This window comes from Macaca thibetana, chromosome 11 (genome assembly GCF_024542745.1).
Source record: "Macaca thibetana thibetana isolate TM-01 chromosome 11, ASM2454274v1, whole genome shotgun sequence".
NCBI classification, from domain to species: domain Eukaryota; kingdom Metazoa; phylum Chordata; class Mammalia; order Primates; family Cercopithecidae; genus Macaca; species Macaca thibetana.
This window is the reverse complement of record NC_065588.1, coordinates 30915729-30936085: the sequence shown is the minus strand read 5'-3', so window position 1 is coordinate 30936085 and position 20357 is coordinate 30915729.

Sequence of the window (20357 nt, the reverse complement as noted above, 5' to 3'; positions counted from 1 at the left end):
TAAGAAAGGATCTGGTCTGTTACATTTATGAGTTAACACATGAATCAAAGAACCAGCAAAAGTGATTGTACTTATTTTCTACAAATATTAGGAGAGTAATACATGGACTTACAAGCTTTGTCAAGTTGAATTTAAAAGCTTAAGAAAAACTAGGATTTAGATTTTGCAACTCAATTTAAGGGACTAAAAACAAAACACATTACTGTGAAAAAGTTTTCCACACACAGAAATCCCTCTTGAGATTTAGTGAATCTCAGTTGGCACATTTATTCAATAGTTTATTCAAAACATATTTTGGCCAGGCAAATGGCTCACACCTGTAATCCCAGCACTGTGGGAGGCCAAGGCAGGTGGATAACTGGAGGCCAGGAGTTTGAGACAAGCCTGACCAACATGGCAAAACCCTGTCTCTACTAAAAATACAAAAATTAGCTGAGTGTGGTGGGGCACACCTGTAATCCCAGCTACTCAGGTGGTTGAGGCATGAAAATCACTTGAACTGGAGAAGCAGAGGTTGCAGTGAGCTGAGATTGTGCCATTGAACTACAGCCTGGGTGACAGAGCAAGAGTCTGTCTCAAAAAACAAACAAACAAACAACCATATGAACCATATGTATTAATCGTCTACTGGGTATGTATTAATCTAGGCACTGGGAGTATGGTTGTCTTAGTCTGTCTTCTGTTACCTAACAGAATACTACATGCTGGGTAATTTATAAAGAAAAGAAAGCTTATTTAGTTCATGAATATGGAGGCTGAGAAGTCTAAGAACATGGCACTGGCATCTGGTGAGGGTCTCCTTGCTGTGTCACAACATGGCAAAGGGCATCACATCACAAGTGGTCAAACATATGCATGTCTTTCTTTCCCTTCTTATCTTCCTCTTCCTATAAAGCCACCAGTCCCATCATGGGGGTGGGAGCCCACGATGATGACCTTATCTAATCCTAATTACTTCCTAAATGTTCCACGTCAAATCAACATTTGAATTTGGGGATTAAGTTTCCAAGACATTAAATTTAGGGGACACATTCAAACCATAGCAATGTGGGGAAATGACTCCAGTTCCTTCCTTCATTCAGACTTTACACCAGCAGAGCACATATTGGAAAAATAAGTCAAACAAACAGCATGATTTCAGATAATGGAGACACAAATATCAGTCAATCAGAGACTAATTCCTAATCCCATCTTCCTCATTGCGAAGGGTATTCTGTCTCCTCTCCCATTTTCCAGGAATGGGGTCAGTGGGCATTTCCTTTTTCCCATAGCCAAAGACACCACCAAGTGCTCCATTTCCTACCTGACTGATTCTTGATACCAATCTACTGCTTCTTTCATAATCAGTCAGTGAATCCAAAACTGTTGTTTGTCTATCAACTGTCTCCTTAAGACACTTCTTGAGGGCACTTCTGTCAGGGCAGAGAAGTGAACAGAAAAGAACAATTGCTTTGTTTGCAATAAACAAAGCAAACATTCACTGAACACCTCACACTCAGCTAAACGTGAATGTTGAGAGAGCAACACAGGAATGAGGAAGTCAGGATCCTTGCCATCGGGGGGGATCAATCTTGTAGACAAGGCAAAATTACATTTCACCCAAAGGCAACTATATTTTTTACACTTTAATATTTCTAAAATGGGTCTTCATCTCACAATCATGACACCTTTGACTGGATGAAATACAGTAACTATAACACAAAGCAGCATTTTGCCCTGAGAGATGTGCAAAGCCTACAGCAATTAGGACACTGGACCAAGGCCAGGATGCATATTAGAATCACCTGGGAAATTTTTTAAACTACCTTATGCCCAGATCCCACTCCAGACCAACTGAATCAGTATGAAAGAGTGGGGTTGAGCATTTTGGCACTGGTACTTTTTTTTTTTTGAGACGGAGTTTTACTTGCCACCCAGACTGGAATGCAGTGGCATGATCTCAGCTCATTGCAGCCTCTTCCTCCTGGGTTTGAGTGATTCTACTGCCTCAGTCTCCCGAGTAGCTGGGACTACAGGCACCTGCCACCACGCCTGGCTAATTTTTTTGTGTTTTTAATAGAGATGGGGTTTCACAATGTTGACTGGGCTGGTCTCGAACTCCTGACCTCAGGTAATCCACCCACCTTGGCCTCCCAAAGTGCTGGGATTACAGGCATGGGCCACCATGCCTGGCCAGCATTGGTAGTTTTTAAAGCACCCCGTGAGATCCTAATATGTAGCCATAGTAGAGAACCAGGATAGCAATTTCAAATGAGAGTACAGATTCCCTGAGGTTACCTGAAGCCTTTCCAAGGAGCATGCTGACATGAATACTTTGGCAGAGGTCAGCACACTAGGGCTTATGGATGAAATCTGCTGCCTGTTTCTGTACCCCCCAGGGAACTAAGATGGTTTTTACATTTTTTAATGGTTGGGGGAAAAATCAAAAGGGTACTAATATTTGGGGACACATGAAATTCAATTATAAGTGTCCATAATTAAAGTTTTATTGGAGCATAGCCATAATCTTTTGTTTACATATTGTCTCTGGCTGCTATAAGGTCAGAGTTAAAGAGTTGGGATAGGACCATCTGGCTGGCAAAGCCTGAAATATTTACTATCTGACACTTTACAGAAAAAATTTGCTGACCCTGGCTTGAAGAGAATGAATCTTTAGAATCTCAACATCTTATGTCCTATTCCAGAAACTGACCTGCCTGTAAAGCTACCAGCTGTTAAGGTGTCAGGTGTGGGTGGAGGCTTATCTCCTTTCCCACACTTTTTTCATAGTTGTCCTCCCACTTTCAGAAGAAAGGTAGGCCTCTCACCAACACTGGGGTATGAAAAAAAACCCTAGGCATCAGACAAAAGAATAATCCCAAATACTGGTGTCTGATGGGACTCTGACCACTGGGTAACCATATGTATCTATATATCGATATGTGTGTGTGTGTGTGTGTATAATATATAGTAAATCAGGTAAGTTCCAAATATTGCCTTACCAAACCTGAAGGAGAACCCAATCAAGTTATCAGCTGGCAAATTATTGAAAGTATTTGGCTGAGTGTAGTGGTGCATGCTTGTAGTCCCAGCTACTTGGGAGACTGAGATGGGAGGACCTCTTGAGGCCAAAAGTACAAGTCCGGCTTGGGCAACCTAATGAGACCACATCCCTTAAAAAAAAAAAAAAAAAATATTGGCGACAGACGGCTATGTGATTTTTGGCATGTAACTTAGAAAGGGTTCAAAGAATTGAGTAACATAGTGACAAAAAATTAACGTTATAATTATTTATGGAAGCAAGGTACTTGAAGGCTTACATCTAAAATACGTTAAAACGCTGAGTATTGTCTCGTAGGAATAAGCAATATTTGTTCACAGATACGTGAACTAATTAGGAAGAAAAAGTCAATTAATTTCATTGAGGTGAATTTCAAATAACAATTTGTTATAATGTTTAATAATTATTAGTATGTGGATTATATTTACATTATTTTGATCGGTTATGTACTAATAATTGTAATGATGAAATGAGGATCTCAATTTCTTGCTACGGGCAAAGGCCCTTCTTCGTTCTCTGCGACTTGAGCCCCTCATAGGATGGCTCACAGTGAGGTAGGAGAATAGGGTCTGGAGGCAGAAAACCTAAGGTGATTGGTGCCGACCTCCTAGACCTGAATCAAAAGGAAAACCCCATGTCTCTGGCAGATGAAAAATGGAAAGTACCCCTGCTTGGTCACCTCCCTGTGACCAATCAGACTGGTTACCTCCCACGACCAATCAGACTGGCTGGGGGCCAAGTCTTCATTTGCATAGGGTGCAACCAAGTAACCAATGAGAAATCTCTAGAGAGTATTTAAACCCCAGAAGATTTTGCAGCAGGTGTTTTTTTTGTTTGTTTGTTTTCTGTTTTTGTTTTTGGTTTTTTTTTTGTTGTTTTTTTTGAGATGGAGTTTCGCTCTTGTTGCCCAGGCTGGAGTGCAATGGCACGATCTTGGCTCACCACAATCTCTGCCTCCCTGGGTTCAAGCGATTCTCCTACCTCAGCCTCCCGAGTAGCTGGGATTACAGGCATGTACCACCATGTCCGGCTAATTTTGTATTTTAGTAGAGACAGGGTTTCTTCATGTTGGTCAGGCTGGTCTCGAACTCCCAACTTCAGGTGATCCACCTGCCTCGGCCTCCCAAAGTGCTGGGATTACAGGCGTGAGCCATTGCGCCTGGCCTACAGCAGGTGTTCTTGAGCCAGTTACTAGAGTGGGCTCCTACTCTGTGGAGTGTAGTTTCATTTCAATACATCTGAGCCTTCCTTGCTTCATTCTTTCCTTGCTTTTTTGTCCAAAATGCCAAGAACCTGGAGGACTAGTAATCAAGCCCTCCACCGATAACAACAGCATGGCTTCTCACAGAGCAAAGAACTGATAGGCTGGGCAGGACAGAAGCCATGGCCTTTTTGGAAACTAATCTTGTAAGTGACATCCTATCATGTTTATTGTATTCTTTTATATTTGATCTATTCTATTGTTAGCCCCAAGCAGGGAGGGGGTGGGGAATTTCAGGGGGTTCTGACTACCAGGAGGTGGGATTCAGGGGCCATCTTAGAAGCTGCCTCCCACAAAAGCCAATTTTTACATAACAGTTACATCCTCTACATCTGTTTAAATTTAGCATGGTTTTAGATGTCATCTTAAAAATGCATGAAAGGATGCAGAGTTTTCCAAAACTCTTTTAGAAACAAACAAGCAAAAATATTTATAGATCACTGAGCTTCAGGCCTCATTCATCCAGGTCCTATCCTTTGCGAGGGGCTCGCAGAGATCATGGCCAGGGCCCAGTCAGCAGGGGCAAAGGCCTTGAGCGTTTTGGACAGTGAGAAACCCCATCGCCCCAGATCTGGGAGATCCTCTCCCAGCAGGTGGAATATGCAAGGGAAAGGCTATGTGAGTCTAGAGTCCATGGGTGTTAAGGCCAGGCAGAGGCAGACTTTAACAGGCAAGGAAATGAAGATGATGGTGGGTTCAGGCGGAAGAGGTTAAAAAGTGCAGTTTACCTGGCCGGGCGCAGTGGCTCCACCAGCACTTTGGGAGGCCGAGGCGGGTGGATCACAAGGTCAGCAGCTCAAGACCAGCCTGACCAACATGGTGAAACCCCTTCTCTACTAAAAATACAAAAAAATTAGCTGGGCGTAGTGGCGGGTGCCTGTAATCCCCTCAACTTGGGAGACTGAGGCAGGAGAATTGCTTGAAACCGGAAGGCAGATGTTGCAGTGAGCCGAGATTGTGCCACTGCACTCTAGCCTGGGCAATAAGATCAAAACTCTGTCTCAGAAAAAAAAAAAAAAAAAAAAAAAAAGCAGTTTACCAAAGGCAAATGTGGCCGGAGCGTGTAGGAGGAACTAGTGGAAGGGAAGGCTCGAAGCCACGGACTGGCCATGAGGAATGGCAGGATCCTAGAAGAGGGGAAACGCATGCCCGACTTGGTAACGTCCTGGAGGGTCCAGAGAGAAGAGGATGCAGGCAGCACACATTTTAAGGGATGAGTCGTCGGAACTGGATACTAATCAGATATAATCAGCTGACGACATTCCTTCTGTGAAGTAAGCCTCTTGGGAAGACACTCTTGGGTGCGGAGGGGACCCAGAGGGACGAGACCAGATGCCTGCCGGTCTCCCAGGTTCGCGCTGGAAGGCTGGGAATTTCCTTGCCTCCTCCCCACCGCACCACCCTCCACCCCCGGCCCGGAGCTGTCCCTACCTGGAGAGAAAAAACGGAAAGGCCAAGAAATCAGAGCGAGAGCGAGAGTGAAAGGGGTGGGGATGGGGGAGGATACAAAGGGGCTAGGTCTAAGAAGACGGACTTCCTAGAGTCCCGACTTGGGGGCTTGACGTCAAGAAGAGAAATAAGAGAAATCTGAAACGGGGGCGAGAGCAAAGGCAGGAGGGTGGGGGAAGAGGCGATTATAATCGACTTTTATGGCTTGACAGCCAGGGCGGAAATTAAATTTGGGAGCCGGCTAAGGCTCGAGAGTAAGGTGACGGCTCGCCCCGCGGGTTTGGAGCTGTGGGCTGGGGGCAGAGGAAGCAGCGGCAGGAGCGCGTGTCTGGGGCGCACGGGCCGGGAGGGGCGGGAGGAGAGCCCAGTCCCCAGCTCAGACTCCTCTCCTAGGCAAGGTCCCCACCTGAGCCGGGGCTGGAAGCTGGAAGCGGGCTAAGTAGAGCTGACTCGGACTTAGCTGCCCAAGGGAATGCCTGCGGGCGGTCTTCGCTGCGCCCCCAGTCCGGGGCCCCGACCCCTCCTGGACACTGCTGGGACCGTGCGGGCCGGCGACCTGGGACCGTGCGGGCGCAGCGTCGCCGGCCACTAGTCGTCCCGGGGGCCCCAGCTGGGGCCGCTGCTGCTGTTCTAGAGCTTGCTGGCCCCCGCGCGCCTCTCTTGCAGCTCCTGGACTACTCGGGGGTACCATGTGGTCCCGGAAGCGCGGCCACCCAGAGGATGCTGCGGCCGCGGGCGTTTCGGGACTACTCACCCGAGCTGGGGAGGCAGGAAGTCTGTGCTGGCTAGGGGTTGGTCTCAGAGGGACTGTGGGGCTTGGACACAAAAATCGTGGCGCACTGGGGAGGACACCCGGAGCGGTGGGAACTGCAGTGTGGACCCGGGAGAAAAGGGGGTTGGAGGTGGGGGGAGATCGTGCCGCACGCTTTGCATAACCTGACCTGCCGTCCTGGGCTGGAGACAGGAGTGACACCTCCGCCTGAGCCCCTGAGCCGCAGTTCAGAGAAAGCTACCGCGGTGCTGGGTCCTGCGGGAGAGCCAGCAGGGCTGGGGTGGAATGGGAGGAGGGGAAGGAGCCCTGAGAGGAGCCAGGATGGGTCTGGACCTGGCTCCAAGTCGCATGCCTTACACATCCTCTCCGCGCTGCCCAGCGGGGCACGGCCCGACCTCGGAAGGGCCCATCCCGCCCTCGGAATCGGCCGCTCTACCAGGTGCCCATAATGCTGCCGAGGATCCTGTGCCAGTCCCGTGGCAGCCGTGCAGCAAGTGGGCGGCCCGACTGACTTCAGCCGCGCCCCCCTGCGTTCGTCGAGACTTGTGGGCGATCCGGGAGGCCTGCAGGGGCGCAGGGATCAGAGTGCTAAGACGTGGCATGATCTTTCAGGGAGAACTGTGCAGAGGGTGGCCAAGGGTCACCTCCCCAGAGGGGCGAAGTCCTGAGATGTGAGGATGATTATTAAGACAGCGCCCTTCCCGCCCCTTCCAATCCCCCAGACCACCACCCGGGTCTGGGAACAGGGTGAGCGCATGGCGAGAGGTTGTCTGGTTTTGTAGCTATCAAGTTGTACCCACGCTGCGCCCATGGGAAGTGACCCATCTGCTTGTCAGGTAGTGGCCTTGCTGTGAGCCAGGGCCATATGAAGAAAAGAAAGAAAAAAAGGAACAGCAAAACACGGTGCCCCTGCACAATGTGCTCGCCTTTCTTCTGCCCTCTCTCTCCCAGGCTGTCCTCTTCTTCCTCCACTTGTAGTTTGCTCAGCCCCCTTCTCTCCACTGCCAACCCCTACCCAGTTGAATAATGCTCAGTATCTGAGTCAGCGGATGTGAAACAAAGGGTTATTTCTCCTTATCTAATTTTGTGGAAGATTTACTAAAAGAGGGTGGAGGGTGTGTCTATTTAGCAGGAAAAAGATGTTTTTAACGTGAATAATGTTGAGAAATGTTCTGTGACTTTCACTGTTGGGCAAAGCAGGGAGACACCTGCCTAGCTGGCCCTTCCTGCAGGCTTGGTAAAAAGTCCTTTCACCTGGAGGATTGGTGGCCATTTGTCAGGTGCCTAAAGAATACAAGGTGCTAATGCTAGGAACTAGAACTGTACAGAAATATCCCAAAGGTTCTAATGTCATGGGACCTAACTCATTTAGGAGGAAGTAAGGCTTGAAGGTAGAGAACTATCTTGCAAGGCCGCCTGTAGCAAGCTCTTTGCACAATCAGTGAGTACAGAAATCCAGGGTAAACAAAAATTACTTCCAACTGGGATATACTTCATAGAAAAGGCATCTGGGTTGGGCGCAGTGGTTTATGCCTGTAATCCCAGCACTTTGGGAGGCTGAGGGGGGTGGATCACCTGAGTTCAGGAGTTCCAGACTAGCCTGGCCAGCCTGTCTAACATGATGAAACCCTGTCTCTACTAAAAAAAACTACAAAAAATTAGCTGGGTGTGGGGGTGGGTGCCTGTAATCCCAGCAACTCAGGAGACTGAGGCAGGAGGATCGCTTGAACCCAGGAGGCGGAGGTTGCAGTGAGCCGAGATGGCGCCACTGCACTCCAGCATGGGCAACAAGAGTGAAACTCCGTCTCCAAAAAAAAAAAAAAAAAAAAAAGAAAAAAGAAAAGAAAAAGAAAAGGCATTTGGACAGCCCTGGGGTTGGCAGAAGCCTTCCCGGTGGTAGAAGCCAAGGTCCTTGGGTGGGACAGGGTAAGGTATGTGGCTAGAGTGGAGAATCTGTAGCAGGAACTTGAGAAAAGATGCCAGAAAAGGAGATAGGGACTCCTCTGTGGCATGGGAACTGGGCTTTGACTTTCCTTGCACAGTGAAGCAACCGAAAGTCATGAGCAGGGACACAGCTGGCTCCAGAGAGGGCTGGAGAGAGATGCTTGCTGGCCATATTTGTCTGCGATCTCCCACTCTACTCTTTTTTTTTTTTTTTTTTTTTTGAGACGGAATCTCGCTCTGTCGCCCAGGTTGGAGCCCAGTGGTGCGATCTAGGCTCACCACAAGCTCCGCCTCCTGGGTTCACGCCATTCTCCTGCCTCAGCCTCCCGAGTAGCTGGGACTACAGGCGCCTACCACCACGCCCAGCTAATTTTTTTGTATTTTTTTTTTAAGTAGAGATGGGGTTTCACCGTGTTGGTCAGGATGGTCTTGATCTCCTGACCTCCTGATCCGCCCGCCTCTGCCTCCTAAACTGCTGGGATTACAGGCATAAGCCACTGCACCTGGCCTCACTCTACTCTTTGTAAACCTGGCTCACAGACAACTCATCTCCATGGACAAACAGCTCTGTTCCAGTGACTGGTCCTTTTCAAGAGAAAGAAACCCTGGGCTCTCTCTCTCTTCCTGGTGTTGTAGTGATATAGTGAGGGGCGTACAGATGTGGCTTCAGAAGACCTAGATTCGCATACTGACTTTGCTGCTTACTATCTCTGCAACCTCGGACAGTTGCTGCCTGGGTCTGGGTTTCCTGAATTCTACCATGAAGGCACTGGGTGAGCCTTCTTAAAGTGAGCCTGCACCAACTTCTAGATTATAAATGTCTATTGAAAGCCCAGTTAGATTTAGCCCTCCATGACTCTATTCTGAGACAGAGAGGAGGCTTTTGCAGGCCTGTTCTATTGCTGACTCACGGCTGCAAGCACAGCACGTGGGGCTTAATAAATAAGTGTTGAATGAAAGAACAAAAGAATGCAATGCATGAATAAAGGAATGAATGGTTAGCTCTGCTTGGAAAGCATTGATAAGCTGAGACCAGCCCCAGCCCCGGTTCTGGCTGCCTGGGGTTAGCACCTCAAAACTCAGGTAACTCTGATGTCCCCACAGAAATCAATACTGGAGAAACCATCAGTAATTGCATTTCCCTGGGCAGTCTTTTGGCTCAGCCTTTCCCTACCTGGTCTTTCTTGCCATTTCCCATGACTGTCATCCAGAGGAGTCTCCGTAAGGAAAAACAACAACAATTTGGAGATGGTCACTGTGAATGTTTACACACAATTTTATAGACAGAATGTGTTTCATCACAAATTCTTTTTTCCTGAGCACTTTTTATTTTGACCTGTAGTGTTAGAACAACTCTTTGGTTTAACCATTTTATCTTCTGGTTGCCAGAAGCTACTTTCAGCCCAACAACTCTTCCAGAGTGTACAAAGCTGTGTTCTTTGTGCCAGGCACTGTGCCAGTGGTTCACATTTCATCCCATGCTCACAAGAGCCTATGGGGTCAGCATGATTAACCTGTTTATGAGAGGCTGGGTGATTGGCCCGAGATCAGCAGCTAGTGCAGGTTAGGGCAGCGCTATGCATGTAACATCAAAGCCTACTTTTCTTTATCAGGCATTCGGTAATGTTCACTGAATGCACAGAATTGAATATAATCTTTCATTTCTCTTTTTAACCTTTCCACTGTGGATAGAGAATAGTGGCCTACCTTTTGGAAGTGTCCCATTTTTATTATTTAGAGAGGCAGCATAGCAGCAATTAAGAGCATGGGTTCTGGAGCAAAACGTGTGGTACAAGTGTTTGCTTTGTGGGACCTTGGGCCACTTAGCTCACCTCCCTGGGCCTTGGTGCTTTCATCAGTACAAATGGCATAAGGGTACTTAGCTCATAGGATTGTTGTCAAGATTAAATGAGATACGTGTATAAAGTGCTTAGTGTGATGCCTGGTGCAGAAGAGGAGAAATAAATATTAGCTGCTCTCACTATCATCTTCATTGTCATGAATATTCTCTTCTGATTTTTACAAGATCCTTCATGTAATGCCATTCACAAACAGGAAGCTCATAAATAGTATTCTTATCCTACTATTTTTAAAGAATGGGTAGTTGGCAGTTCAAAGTGAAGAAATTAGGGATGACTGTTGGAGAGGAATTTGTTGGACAGAATAAGATGGGCCTTCGTATCTAAATAAGATTCTTAATGAATTTTTAACATTATTAAAATGTTAGGTTAGTGTAAATTCTATATTGGAATTAAATTATTAGGAAGATGTCCACAATTACTTCCCTAAACAAATGAATATCTTTTGACTTACAAATAGGCATAATATCTTTTGACTTATAATAGGTGAAAATTACATTACTATTATAGAACCAAACTTGGGTCTGCTCTCCTGGCACAGTAAAACCAGATATCTACACTGAAGTTTTGCAGCAATAGAAGGAAAAGCATTTATTTGTAGGGTGCCAAACAAGAACAACCAGGCAGCTAAAAGCCTGTGTGGCTAGAACTGCTAGTAAGAGGGAGAATGATATAAAAACAGAATTAGAGAAGAAAGCAAGGGGCCAGATTACTAAGGGCACTGGGGTGAGATGGAGCAGGAACCCCCTTTCTAGAGGACTGAAAACCTCAAGCATGGAAATAAAGAAAAATCTGGAGTTCCTTTAAGGAAAATTCCAGGAACCTAGCTAGCCCCAGAAGTAAAAAGAAATTTGTCAAACAAGAAGGTAATAGTAGTCTAAAGCAGTAGCCAAGGAAGTTAAAGTTCCAGAGATGTTTGCTTTCCTTATGGAAACTAAAGATAACATCTTAACATATGTCCCAGAGTTGTCTTTCAGAGATTTGGACCCCACTGAGGGCCCTCACTGAATGGATCTGCTGGCCTGTAGACCTCAGATAAGCGGGAATTGAAAACTGAACTCTGACCACATTCTTTGTCCTAAAATTTTTCCAGAGGGGCTTAGAGAATGTCATAGTACCCTGGGGGCTCTGGGGACACAGCCAAACTATATCATTCTGATTGACATTTTTCTGCCAATCCCATTTTTTTTTTTTTTTTTTTAAAGCTTTTCTTCCTAAACCAATTGCAAAGGAGAAAATCTTTGAATCTACCTATGACATGTAAGCCTGCTTCACGATATCCCACCCTTTTAGGCCTAAGCCAACATGTAACCTCCATGTATTGATTTACAGGTTTGCCTGTAGCTTTTGCCTGTGTTACAGGCAAAATCATAAAACAACACGTGGAGGTTACATCTACCCCTGCCTTTAAAAATCCTTGCCTGCAAGCCATCGGGGAGTTCAGGTCTTAAGCTTCAGCTGCCCTGATTCTGCTTGCTTGGCGCCCTGCAGTCAGTGCCTCACTTTCTCTCACTGCTATCCCAGTGTCAGTGATTGGCTTTGCTGAGCCAGGTGAGCAGATAAAATTCAGTTCTGTAACATCTCTCTCTTTTGTCTTAAAATAACCCAAGTTTATTTTTGGCTTAAGAGCTTTTGAACTTTCTATTCTTGAAATGCTCTTACTCAGATATTCATGAAGTTGGTCTATTTAGGGGAGAAGGCATTGAGAAAAAGATAATTAAAAACGATTTTCTTTTTTTAGGTTTTTGGTTTGATCAACTTGGATACATGGTGGTTTTCCATTTACTGAGGTGTGAATAGTGGGGGAGGAGATGTGGAATTTGAGATGTCTGTTACTAGCTTACATTTATAGAATGCTTAAGTATTGTATAACAAATTATCCTGAAACTTAGTGGCATAAAGCAGCATTTATTACCTCATTGTTTCTGGAGATTAGAAACCTAGTTGTGGATTAGCTGGGCCCTGTAGCTCTGGGACTCTTGCAGGGCTGCAGTTCTAGGACTCAACTGGGAAGGACTGTCTTCCTAGCTCCCTTGGGTAGTTGCTAGCAGAATTCACGTTCTTGCAGGTTGTTGGACTAAGGCTTTATTTACTCACAAACTGTCAGCCAGAGGTCTCCCTCAGTTCCTTGCCACATGGACCTCTCCACAGAGCAGCTCACAACATGGCAGCTGACTTCATCAGAGAAGGAGAGATACAGTGCTAGCAAGATGGAAGTCACAGTCTTTAGTAACCTAATCACAGAAACCATGTTAAATCTGTATTAGTTGGGGTCCTCCAGAGAAACTGAACCAATGGGATACATACGTGTATGTGTGTGTGTATCTGTATCTATATCTATATCTATATCTATATCTATATCTATATCTATAGAAAGATGTATTATGAGGGATTAGCTCATGTGATACAGAGGCTGTGTGCAAGCTGGAGGGCCAGGAAAGCCAGTAGTGTAGTTCCACCATAAACTTGAAGACCTGAGAACCAGAAGCAAAGATGTTCAAGGGCAGGAGAAAATGGATGTCTTGGCTGAAACAGAGAGTAAATTTGTCCTTTTTTTGAGAGAGAGTCTCGCTTTGTCACCCAGGCTGGAATGCAGTGGTGCAATCTCAGCTCACTGCAACCTCCGCCTCCCGGGTTCAAGCGATTCTCCTGCCTCAGCCTCCTGACTAGCTGGGGTTACAGGCACCTGCCACCAGGCCCAGCTAATTTTTGTATTTTTAGTAGAGACAGGATTTCGCCATGTTGGTCAGGCTGGTCTTGAACTCCTGACCTTGAGTGATTTGCCCGGGTCAGCCTCCCAAAGTGCTGGGATTACAAGTGTGAGCCACAGCGCCTGGCCAATTTGTCCTTTCACTATCTTTTTATTCTATCTGGGTCCTCAATGGATTGGATGATGCCCACTTACGTTGGTGAGTGCAATATTCTTTACTCAGTCTACTGATTCAAATGCTGATCTCTTATGGGAATATCCTCAAAAGATACACTGAGAAATAATGTTATACCCAGTATGTGGGCATCCCTCAGCCTCATGAAGTTGACATTAAAAAAATTAACTGTCATACCCTCACTTTTGCCAAATTCCGTGTATTAGAAGTAAGTTATTAGGCTCAGCCCACACTCAAGGGGAAGGGATTATACAAGGGCTGATCACCAAGACGTGGAGACCACTGGGAGCTATGTCTGAAGCTGTCTATCATAGGTATGTGGGCACTATCCCAAATGCTTTACATGTCTTAAGTCACATAATCCTTCCAGTACAACTTAAGATAGCTATGCTATTATTGTCTCAATTTCACAAATGAGATATCAATAAGTAAAGTAACTTGCCTGAGGTCAAAGAGCTAAAGTCAGTCGGGTATGGAGATTTGAACCTAACCTGTCTTGGTTCAGCATCTGTATTCTTAACCTGTTGGCTGCATTATTTGAAATGGCGGTGTCCAGTAAGAGCTGGAATCTGGACTTCTTGGGAGAGGATTGGACTGGCAAAAGAGATCTGGAGGATGAAATTAACGAATCCTAAAAGAATCACAACTGATTTTCAATTTGTTTCTCTTTTGCACCCAGACTTCTCTCCAGTGCCAAGGAGATAAGCTTTTCTCCTAGCATCTTTGTAACAGTGAAAAGGAGGCCTAGCTTAACAAAATCCATTTTGCTCCTAACACCCCTCTTTCCCCTCCAGGTGGTACCTTGTAGATTAATTTTGCTTATCTCTGCATGTAGGCCAAGATAATGATACGATGGAAGGAATTTAGTTTGTAGTTTAACTTTAAAGCAAGGGTAATAGGATGCTAGTTCCTTCCCAAAATTAACCTCCAAGGAGATAAGGAGTGTGTACATACAAGTAACAATGTTATATTAAAGATTTATGGGATCCTAGCTTTCACTCAGTATCCGAAAAAATAAAATAATAAGAAGAAACATATAATTAAAGATTTATAGGAGCATTGTGACCTGACCAAGGACAAAGAAGTTTTCCAACTCCCTGTCAGACCCTCTCTGCTGCCCAGATGCCTGTAACTGTCAGTCACCTCTTGACGTCAATCTCCTTCTACCCGCTTCCCTCAACATTAAAGGGACCGGAAATGCACATTGCCTTGAGACAGTTCTTTAGGACATTAGTCTGCCATCTTCTTGGTTTGCTGGCTCTCTGAGCAATAATTCACTGAGTTATTGCCCTCTTGCCCCAACACCTTGTCTCTTGACTTATTGGCTGTCGTGCAGTGAGCAGTACCAGCTTAGACTCCACTACATTATCCTGTAGTATTCATCTATTCCTTTACTTTTGACAAGTGTTTACTGACTACCAACTATGTGTAAGGAAAGTACTAGATCCTAGGGAATGTATTTTTAGCTCTCTGGATACAAAAGATGAAATTTTGTTTGAGAAGTTTTTGAACAACTTGTTCAAAACATCTACTTAACTGTCATCTATTTCAACTTGAACTGTCTTTCTATTAAATGTACCACTATTAAATGTTGTGATGGTACTAGAAAATCAGCAATTTGTAAAGCATTTGCACAAATTCTAACAAGGCTTACCACTTCGGCTTTTTCTATTATCTACTTAGCAATCAAAGCAATGCCTTAATTTAACGTATGATATTGAAAATAATTTTACAATATTTCCAATTAAGTTAATTTTCACATTGCTTTTGTGCTCTTTGTCATCACATAGAGAATGACGAATTCTATTTTACATTTTATTAGTGAACATAGGGTGTGTTTTTCCATTTGGGTCACTATTAGCTCTCTATTATCTAATTTTAAAAATACTGTGTTCAGTACCCAATCTACAAATTATACAGTAACTTCTCTAAATGAACCACAATTTAGAGGTAAGCTTACAAGCCATTTCTTCATTTGTGCATATATGTAACAAGCCAAAGCTTAATGGTTCATTTCAGTTAAGTAGGTTGCACAAAATTTAGAAGTTCGTTAGTAAGAAATGTGACCTAGAACCATTACGGAAATGAAGAAAAGATGAAATTACACAGTTTAGACCTATATTATCCAATTCCTAATTTAGTGAGAGATTATTGAAGTGACAACCCTCCTTTTTATTAAATAAAATACTTAAAAAAAAATAAGAACATTGTTCTGCTCTTAATCTCTGCTAAATAGTTACCAGGAGAAATATGTTATAAAAACCAGCCTATGAAGAATATCAGGAAAGGAAGTAATGTTACCTGGAAAATCAAACCTACTAAATTTTGATAAGCATATGAGCCACCAATCTAGTCACATTGCCAAGAAATTCTGATAAAAGGCAACTATTAATTTCTAAAGGATAAATCTGACACAATCTCAGGATAATTGCATTTGGACTCCTTATTTTATTATTATTATTATTATTATTTTTGAGATGGAGTCTCGCTCTGTTGCCCAGGCTGTAGTGCAGGGCGCAATCTCAGCTCACTGCAAGCTCCGCCTCCCCGGTTCACACCATTCTCCTGCCTCAGACTCCTGAGTAGCTGAGACTCCAGGTGCCTGCCGCCATGCCTGGCTAATTTTTTTGTATTTTTAATAGAGACGGGGTTTCACCGTGTTAGCCAGGATGGTCTCCATCTCCTGACCTCATGATCTGCCTGCCTTGGCCTCCCAAAGTGGGAATCCTTTTTTTTTTAAGTTTTTGCGCTATTGCTATGGAAATATTCTGATGATTTACATGGTTGTGCCAGAGTTTTTAATTTGTCTATTAGAATTGTAAGAACTTCCTTTACAAAAGTGCTCATTTTTATGTAGCTAAGAGACCAGTACAGATCTTCTCCAAAGAATATCATCATCACAAATTAAATAAAAAATTAGCATACAAAAGGATTCACATTTTACTGCTGAAAGCGCCTCCGGATCTAAGTCAGCCCATCAATCAAGGCTTTCTTAGACACTGACTAAATGTTTAGCATAATCCTGAGTACTCTGGGGCTGTGGAACTCCACATCTGCTGAACACCAGGATCTAATGGGGGGATTTATCAAATAAACAGGTTCCCAGTGGCTCCACTTCTGAAGATTCAAATTGGTGGCTTCTGGCATGAGGCTCTTGGGAATCTGTTTTTTTTTTTGTTTGTGTGTTTGTTTTTCTTTTGTTTTGTTTTTAACAATACAGGTGATTCTGATGATTAGTCAGGATTGGGAACCATACCTGCAGTGGTTCCCAAAAACTGGTCCCTGGACCCACATTATCTGCATCACCTAGGAACTTATTAGAAATGAAAATTGTTAGGGCTGTGAATGGAAAATAAAAGTCTTGGGACCCCAAACTCACTATGCCAAAGGGAAAGTGAAGCTTGGGAACTGAGTCACACAAAAACAAACAAAAAAACTGCCTTCCTTTTTGTTCCCAACCAAATAGCTACAAAATAGAAGGTCACATATCTTCCCAGGGGTGCTCTCTTACAAATTGCTCACAAGGAAATTCCTTATGGGGCCCCCAAATCTTTCAGAATACATACCCCTCTTATAAACTTGCCCTAAAATAGAGTGCTGTTGAATCTTACCCTGACAATGCAAATTAACAGCTTATTTTCACAGGTAAGGGACAAAGATAAGACTAGAAATTCCTCCATCCACCCCAAACAAATGCATAATTGACTTCCTCCTCTACTCTATGCTTGCTTTATCTTATGTAAAATGTAGATATACCCAGCATGAGAAGAATGCATAATTGACTTTAACCCCATCACTCTCTTTTCACATGTAAAATGTGGATTCAGTGAGTACCAGTAAGTGCTAATAGAAGCCTCACAAAAATGTAAACATGTTACTGCCTACACCCAGCCTCTTTTTTTTCTCCTTCCCCTTCTACCTGCTCTTTCCTCTATAAATGTTGAAGTCTTTAAAACTCTCTTTGGTAAAAATACAGGCCACAGATTCTACTGTAACTTGTGTTTCTTTTTCCCTGGCCACATCCTCAACCTTGGCAAAACAAACCTCTAACTCGATTGAGATCTGCCTCAGCCAATTTTTGGTTCACAGGCTCTATTCAGACCCACTAAATCATAGACTCTTGAAGTAGGGATTAACAATCTGTGTTTTATAAAGCCCTCCAGGTGATTCTGATGCTTGATACAGTTAGAGAATCATTTCAGATTTTTAATCTACTGAGCTTAATGACCTTTTCTTCATATGAAGATTGATGTCAAAGTTCTTTCTTTCTTTGCTGCAGAGCTAAAGAAATAGGACTTACTTTTTTCTCTTTGATAACCTAGCCAGCCACTATACCTTTGGGGTTTCTCTTACTCTTAATATGCCTGAAAAAGTGTGGAGGGGAAATAGCTTTCTCAACTTGCCACTTCCTTGCTGCTTGGGGAGACAAGAATATATGTAGTCAGGCCCTTCTACTTCCAAGGAAAATAGGAAGGAGTTAACGAATGATAACCAGTATGAAGATGTGTCAGAAGTTCTGGGATTTTATAAAGCTTTTCTGCTCTGGTCTTGTACCCTCTGTTTTTATTCCTGATTATGGAGCTCACATCCTCCCCACTTTCTCACTCCTCCTTTAGCAAACCCTATGACTCTTCACACCAATTCAAGGTCTAAAAAGAAAATATAGCCCAGCCAGAGATGGCCTCTTTCAGCATAAATTTTATTTTTTCTTGTTAATGGAAATCTCCCTAAAACAAAATTGTAAGAGTTAAAGAAACAGGAAAGAGACACGAAATGTGGTTTGACAGTAAAGACAGGTTTACTTCAGATAACACCTGAGAGGGGCTTCTGGAAGACATTTGTTAGGAGCACTTTCTCTTACAGACTAAGAGTATATATTGGTTTTAGGGTGAGGAGGCTTATTACAAGCTTGGAATGTTTCTGTGTGAGGGACAAGTTTTATGGCAGAGTTGGAATGTCTCTGGGAGGAGGAGGGGAATTTATCCTGGGGCAGACATCTTTCTGGCTGGAGTGGGGTTATCTTAAGGCTGGCATCTTCCTGGCCAGAGGGGAGTTATCTCGGGGCTAGCGTGTCTCTGGTCAGGGAGGAGTTTGGAATGTTTCTGGTTGGAGATGTTATTTGTGGTTATTGTGGTTTATGCTTACCTTAGCCCTTAGGCTGATGCCCTTTGGATTTAGGCAGTTTTTTATTAAGGGGAACTCTAGAATGAGGGACTTGTCCAAGATGACGATGCTCCTGCTCTGTTAAAAATTTGTTTACTGTCATGTGGATTTTTCTTGATGGATCATTTAGTATTATTACAATGAACATTAACTGCTATATGCTGCAACAAATAATGACGTCATGGACTTTAAAGACTGAAGATGTGTTTAGCCATTAAATGATCTAAGATGTCTAGGATTTTAATTCTTATATTTATTTCTGTTTTTCTTTTCACCGCCAAGTGATCAGAAAATCTGCCTAAATACCTTTTCCAATGTTAGTTTTTACTGCTTTGAATATTTTGCTTTTTATTTGGGAGGGCTGGGAAACCAGAAAATAAGTTTGTTAAAATTGTGTTTTAAATGAGCATAGCAGATTAAGTTGTGTGATACTCAATGCTGATGAGGTTGTATTAAAGTTAGAACTTCCTGATTATTGTTCGAAAGAGTTAATGTAATCCTTTGAGAAAGCAATTTGGCAACATATAACAAGATCCTTAAAATACTTATATTCTTTAATATAATATTCTTTTTTCTAGAACTATGTAAGAAAATAATTTATTGCCAAAGTATTTATCTACAATGAAATTTTAACATAATTTATAATAAGGGAAAAGTATAAATGATCAAAATATTTAATAGAAAAGTTTTCAGGTAAATTATGGAACATTTAATGAAACTGTATATATTCATTAAAACTGATTATACAAAGATTATGAAATAACTTTATCTTATGATACATGAATATGATTGAATATTAAATGAGAAGGTAATTCCCACATCCACTTGAGAGCTTAGAAATAATGAATATTTTATATGTTTTCTCATTTAAACCTCATAAAAAACCTCTAAAGTGAACACTATTATTGTCTACGTTTAATAGATGAGAAAACTGTCACCAAGAGCTTAAGTAACTGGCAAATAATTGGCAGAGCTGAGATTCCAACCCCAGCAAAAGAGCCTGTGCTTATAACCACGGGGCTTTAAGCAGAGACATCTCAGTTTATGCTTGGTGTCCTAGCATGATTATTTATAGTGCCCCATTTCATTCTTAGAAGTCACAATTTGAATGATAAATCGTATGGTTACACTAGCTCTACGTGAATACACAGCCATGCTAAAAAAAATCAGTAAATTATCAATAGATAAGAAACTATGGGGATTTTTTGAGACTAAATCCATGTAGAATCAGAGGAAAGAAGAAACTGGTAACCCAAACCAGCTGAGGAAAAGAAGAGCATGATCACAAAGAATCAGTGACCAAGTGGGCCTCATGCCTGGAGGCTGTCAAAGCCAGGATGGCATCCAGGAGCAACTTGTGTGGGAAGTAGCGGGTTACTATAGCAGGAATAGAGTTCAGTTGTAGTAGATTGCAAAAATGCTCATAATACATTTCCAAACAAGAGGGTTGGGAGATGTGTTCCCACACCTCTGAATCTGGGTTGGCCTTGTGGCTCTCTTTGACTGAAAGAATGTGTTAGAAGTGACACTGTGTGAGTTCTGGACACTACCGCCAAGTGAACAAGCTTGGGCTAGCCTGGTGGAAGATGAAACCACATGGAGAAGGACCAAGTGCCCCAGCTGACAGCTGGCCACCTGCCAGACATCCAAGTGAGGCTACTTAGGATTCCTCCAACCCCTGCCTGCCCAGTGGATCAGCCAACTGCCAACTGACCGCATATCTTGCAGCTGACTGCAAATGCATGAATAAGACCATAGAAAAACTGCCAGGTTGAGCCTAGGCCAAATTGCTGACCTGCAGAATTGTGAGTTGAAGAACATTGTTATTTTAAGCCTCTGAGTTTTAGGGTAGTTCAGGATGCAGCAAAAGTGAACTAATATACCAAGAAGCCCTTGCAAGTATCTCCAACTTCCACCCCTCAAAAGTCCAGGTAGTGTTTATTTGGAGGTGTCTGTGACAGGCAGGAGCAGTGCTTGGGATAGA